This window comes from Dasypus novemcinctus, chromosome 9 (assembly GCF_030445035.2).
Source record: "Dasypus novemcinctus isolate mDasNov1 chromosome 9, mDasNov1.1.hap2, whole genome shotgun sequence".
Classification (NCBI taxonomy): domain Eukaryota; kingdom Metazoa; phylum Chordata; class Mammalia; order Cingulata; family Dasypodidae; genus Dasypus; species Dasypus novemcinctus.
In genome coordinates this window covers 31,618,353-31,624,986 of record NC_080681.1, presented here as the reverse complement: position 1 = coordinate 31,624,986, position 6,634 = coordinate 31,618,353, and positions in this window count along the sequence as shown.

Sequence of the window (6,634 nt, the reverse complement as noted above, 5' to 3'; positions counted from 1 at the left end):
TGGAAAAGTCATAAATGAGTGTATGGATATGATAGTATTCTCATTTTATATCTAGACTAAGGTATTCAATTTTAAACCCCCAGTTTTTGTTATTTTAAACTTGTTGTAAGACATGTGATGACATAAATATCTATGCTGGAGCCACCATATACCATGACCCTACCTGATGTCCAAGCAACATGTACACGGAAATGCTCTATGAATGGTCAGAGCAAAAAACAATATTCACGCTAAAAATGAAATTAAATGAAATAAAAATGAAATTATTGATAAAGAAATGATAGTGATTATGATGACAGCAATAATCACTAACCTTGGTGGTTTACTCTGTTCTAGACACTGTTTCAACTATTCTTTACATCTAGCAAGTCATTTACTCCTCACAACAACTCTGTGAGGAACTGAGACACAGAATTAAAGAAGCTCAATAAACAGTTTTCTGCTGGATTTTATGAAAATTGACATTAAAATTAAGAAGTCTGACCATACGTTTCTTAGAAAAAGATAGCCGGGGCAGTCACCTATTTTAGTCTACTGGTGCCGGTCTGGCCTTCTTGTTCTTTCCCTGCAAGGACCCTCTTGCTGCAGGGCCTTGGCCTTTGCTGTTTCCTCTGCCAGGAATGGGCTCCTCCCATGTATCCATTAGCCTTGTTCCCTGGCTTTCTACTGGTCTCCTCTCCATAGAGGCATTCCCTGACAATATCTGATCATTCCCACTCTTTGATGCTTCCTGTCTTCCTTACCGTGCTTTAATTTTTTCCATAGTACTTATCCTCTATGCTGTGGCATAGAGTTCTTTGTTTATTTATATAGACAGAAGGGACTCACCCATCTTGTTCTCTCCTTTTCCCTAATCCCTTAAAAAGTACTTGGAATTAACCAATATTTTCTTTATTATTAAAGGAACAGTAGTACGTATGCCCAACACTAGATTTGCCTTTTGAAAAGATTAGTGTTAACATTTTGAAAAATTTAATCAGATAAGAGAACCATGTTTCTTCTCTTGACAAAGATTTCATATTAGTTGCTTGTAACCAACATGCTATAACACATGCCGAGGTTCATTGCTTCACCAAATCTTTATCTGACAGAATCATAAATAACTCCAGAATCTTAAATTACTTCCTTCCTTCTTTAGAGTGGAGAGGTAAACATTTTCTGCCATTGTTCTGCTTTCATCTATTCCACCAAATGTTGACTAGATAAGAAAGCAAATACAGCTACACCTGTAGCTGTGAACCTGTGTATTCTATTCCCTGCATAATGCTATGCTTTGAGGTGTAGTATGTCATTTGAGCCTCAAAACAACCCAAAGATATTATAAGATGAGATAATATGAGATTGGTTTTTCCCATGAGAATTCCATAATTTTCAGAGTCAGAAGGGATGTTAGAGTTCATCTACTCAATTCTCCTTTATTCTCCCATCCCAGCTTTCCTAGAGATCACACAGTTCTTCATTGGCCTAACTATTGGGCCTTGAATCAGTTCTACACTAAGTTTTAAAAATCCTGTGACTCTATGAAATTAGAACAGTACACCTATCTACATCATTCTTGGTTTATGAAGCAAATGTTTGAAATACACTAACAGGTTTAAATCTGAAATTTTATCTGCAAAGTTTCTCCTATTATTTTGGCTGTCTAAATTATTGTTACTGAAGAAAAATGGTCTTTAAAACTGTATGGCTTAGCATGGAACCCAGTGAAAGAGATTGGTTTACAGTTGAAGTAGAAAGTTGTCCTCAGGCATTCTGGAACACATGCACATATTATTGCCTTTTTTTCCTGGGTAGAAGCCTGCCTGGATTTAGGAAGTAGAGCCCAGTGGAAACATTACTAATCTCTTTCTTTATCTACTCACTGAACAAATATTGCTAAACCCTCTGAGAAACAATGCAACACTAGTGACTTTAATGAGTGTTTTTCTTTCCAACTACATAAGGGTGGTTGCCTGTGGCATGCTTGCCAGAGGACTGGGAAGTAACTGCTTGTAAAAGTTGAAAAATATTTAGTTTTACAAACCTGTTTCAGTAATGTTGCTTTTTAAATTCATACAAGAAGATACTCTGCTTCATAGCATCAGAAGAACTATTACTATCCAACCATTTAGATACCTAGATGTTAAAGATTAGTTTCTGAAATAATCTCAATAGCTGACAATGTAGGGCTTAAATTTGGAGAAAGAGAATACAGGGAGAAAAAACAAGTACTATGGGTACTTATAATGCTATTATAGCATTATAATGCTATAATATTGGTACCTAGAAGTGTCTATAAGCACTTTTGTTTTGAAGGTTTTAAAGAATATTAACTGATTGTTATTGACATATAGACATCCTTTACCTTATTATGCTTAGTGACATAGTCAGTTTAGGATGTTCACCAGTGTAATTCAATTTTGTCTGGGAGATACACGGTACAGGAATACGAGGTCACAGAAATAGCCATATGTCCTACTTGCCAATAAAACTGATGAAACATTTCTTATGTAACATCTCTGAAACCATCAGCTTAGTATATTCAGGGTGGAGAACAGGTAGAATGGCAAAGAAGGCATTTGTGAGTTGCCTTGCTTAGGAGTTAGCCTGAGTTAGGTGGCAAAGTGAAACATGCTTTAGATCCCTCTTGTGACAAGACTACTTGGTTGCAATGGACAAGGACAAGCCAACTGACAGCAGACTTTCAATGACTTCCTTCGGGGTAACGACTAAGAACCAAGAGTTAAAAAACAAAACAAAAAAAAGCCCTCCATTCAGGAAAAGTGACTAAAAGACTAAGAGATAAAACAAGTAAAAACAAAACAAAACAAAACAGAATTATGGAAACAAGTAGAATAGTAGACAAGAGGTCTTGGTATAGATCTTGAAGTTACTTAAAGACTCAAAAGAGTAGGAGAGGTAGAGGGTGTGTGTGAATCAGGGACAGTGGATTCCAAGAAAGATCCAGAAGGCCCCTTTGAAGAAATTTAACAGAAAACTGGTATTATAATTTATACAAACTTTTGAGAATACCAAAAAGTCCGTGAAATGGAACTGCAGATGCCAATAGCAATGTTGCATACATGAATCAATGTGTGAAGTGCTATGAAAACTAAAGGGGGTAGATGGTTTTGGTAGTGGGGGGCGGGGAGGAGCGGGGCAGGGTGGGACTGTGAGGAGGAGAAAAAGAAAAAGACAGAGATCACAGCTTAGGGAAAGTTACTTGAGAACAAAGTAGGCCACTGATCTATGTGACAAGGCAGCACCATTAAAATTCTAAGACTCAAATAATAACACCTCTGATGGGTTACATTTAGACCTAACACGCCCTTTTCGCCCGTAGAAATATTAAGACCATGGTTGAGAGTTGCCTTTACCCAATTCTTTAAGTGGTGCATTTCTTTCTTCCCAATATTCACAAGTCACAGTGAGTCAATTATTGACTCCTACTCTGGGGTGTGGGCCAGGATGCAGCATCATATCCATTGTAATATCACTGCTATTAAAATCAGAAGGCAGGATGTTTACAAGCCTGGTATTCTGTGCATATTTTAAGAGGGAGGAGGCTGGCTAGTTTCTGCGTAGGGTAAAAGGGATTCCCTGGTCTCTTCTTGTGGCCAACAAAGGAGCATTTAGTGTGACAGTTTTAAGGTTACTGTTGCTACACCTGCAATTGGAATTGGTGGCTAGTTGATAATAGCAATTCCCTAACAGTGCTTGGCTCATCATAAGAGCTCAATAGACATCAATTTACTTTCTTTTTTTTTTTTAAGATTTATTTATTTATTTATTTCTCTCCCCTTCTCCCACCCCACCCCACCCCCACCCCAGTTGTCTGTTCTCTGTGTCTATTTGCTGCGTGTTCTTTGTCCGCTTCTGTTGTTGTCAGCAGCACGGGAATCTGTGTTTCTTTTTGTTGCGTCATCTTGTGTCAGCTCTCTGTGTGTGCGGCGCCATTCCTGGGCAGGCTACACTTTCTTTCGCGCTGGGCGGCTCTCCTTAGGGGGTGCACTCCTTGTGCATGGGACTCCCCTACGCGGGGGACACCCCTGTGTGGCAGGGCACTCCTTGCGCACATCCACACTGCTCATGGGCCAGCTCCACATGGGTCAAGGAGGCCTGGGGTTTGAACCACGGACCTCCCACGTGGTAGACGGATGCCCTAACTACTGGGCCAGGTCCACTTCCCCCTCAATTTACTTTTCTATTATCTTTTGGTTCTGCAGCATTTCACAGTATACAAAGATTTGCCACATCTATTATCTCAATTAATTTTCAAAACAAGTCTGTGAAATATAATGGTTGTTACTTCTATTCAGCAGATAAGAAAATTGTTCTTCAGGGAAGGTGAGCTATAGATCTAAAGTCACACAAGTTAACAGCACAGATTGAACTCAGAGCAAGGTCACTTGTCTTCTGAAGCAGGACTCTGTCCTTTATATCCACCACTTTATATATAGTTCTATTCTACACTAGATGTTTCATACAATGCACTTTGATCAAGGAATGGCATTTTCTGTACTCACCAAATATTCTATCTAATAAAGAATTTTGAAATACATTATATAGATTGCATCTGCCCTATAAATACTAAATGAATAAACCCAGAACCATCTCACAGATTACCACTTGCTTGGTTCAAAATTCCTAAAATGTGAGTGCTTAGAAGATACTTTCTCTTACATAAATACAGAGTTAGAACTTACTAACACCCAGGACTAGATTGAACAGAGATAAACTTTAGATATTTTCTGGCTTATTTATTTTATTTTGGGTGTGTATGTGTGTATGATTGTAGGGTGGGGGAAAGGGAGGCAACAACATTGTTTCTATGGGAAAATGAGTCATAGATTCTTTATGCTAGACTTATAAGCAAAATTTTGGAAGACAATCCATTGGTCGGATGGCAACTCCTTGAAAATTAAGAATTTTCAAAGACCGGGTTTCTGTTCCTCTCAAACCAATCTATAAATAATTCAGAAGGCACTTCAAGAATCTTGCAGTGTCTCTGGATGGCCAGTTTGACACCCATGACACAGCCCAGTGATATATGCCCTATGGAGGCAGAGAAATGCTAGTTAATAAGGTGCTAGATGACAACAGAATGTTGACTACATTGCATAGACGACGGTTTCCTAAAGGAAATTCTATCAGAACCTCTGGTAGCTTCTGAATGAATTGCATTCAGAATGCATTGATTTCATGACTCATCCACCTCTCTTCCCTCTGAGAGAAAGAAGAAGCTGATAGAAGTCCAAATTAAATGCTAGAGGGCTAATTATTTGGTGTAATATAAGGAGGTGTTAAAGTAGAATTTGGAAACTCAAAGTTCTAGAGATTGGAACGAACAGACAGCCAGACCCTACAAGAGGCATCTGCTCCTCCTTGGCTCCTGCCCACTGGGGTCATGGGTGGAGTGACTGACCACACATCTCAATTTGCCCTGGGTAGTCTCAGACAATGCCTGTTGTTTGGGTGTAATTATTAACAAAGCCTCCTTTCAATCTCACAAGTGTGCTAATTCGAACACTCTACTACATGGGCACGCTAGTCATAGAAGAATTCTGGCTTAGTGTTGCCTGGTCTTCTGATTTTTCAAGTCAGAAATTTAGATTTTTAAAGAACATCTCTGGATTTTTAAATATGCTCAACAAATTCTGAATTTTAAAAAAGTTTGTCCAGGCCAAAGAAAACTTATGAGGGGCATAATGTGGCCTGAGTTTTAAACCCTGCTCTTTGGTTTGCCTTTTTGGAGGACTTGTGTCACAGAGGTCCTCTGTGAGGTCCTCAGAGGTAAAACAGAGTCTTGGGATGCCTCCCACATGGAAGGGCCTTCTGCTTTAGAAAGTTCCCGTGGAAATCAGGAAGAGGTCCAGGCAATGAAAGTCCTGACCTGGGCATCTTAGGCTAGTTGCCTTAATAATAATTATAGTTAGCACTTTGGCATGTACTAAGTAAATCACATGGATTATCTCATTTACTCTTCACAATAACCTGTGAGGAATTACTATATCCATTTGTCCAATGAGGAACCTGAGGCTTAAAGTGCCTAATTAGTTTGAACAAGGTCACCCAGTTAGTAAGGGGTAAATCAGGGTCCAAATTTGTATCAGACTTGGTTTCAAAGACCATGCCTTCATCCTTGGTGCTCTGCTGCTTCCCACAGTAAAAGGATCAAGTTTTTGCTTTCCCTTGGTATATTTTTCATTTGGCCGAATCCCTTTTGACCTTTTGTTGCTATGGAAAATTATAAAGTCATGATTTTGGGTCTGTAAGAAGACATTCTTTTGCTTTTCTTCAGGTTTTTAGACCAGAGGCCCAGTGATTTAGCCCAAATCTCTAGGAATGGGGTGACTTCATGAAATTTTAGAGAAAAATTCCCAGTAAGTAATAGCAGTAGTCATTTACTGGGTGCTCCTTCTGCCCATACCCTTTGAAAATCTGTGGTGGTGACAGGCAGCTGGTCAAAGCTTCAGGGTTTTACAATCCCAGCCATCTCTGTAACCTGTATCCATTTTAGAGACACAAGCAACAAATACACTGCAGTGGAGAGTAAGAAAGACATAGGATTTTCTTTCCATTATTAATTTGGCCGAAAACTGAGAAATGTTAACATGTTAAAGAAAACAATTTAAACACTACAATGGCCTTTCAG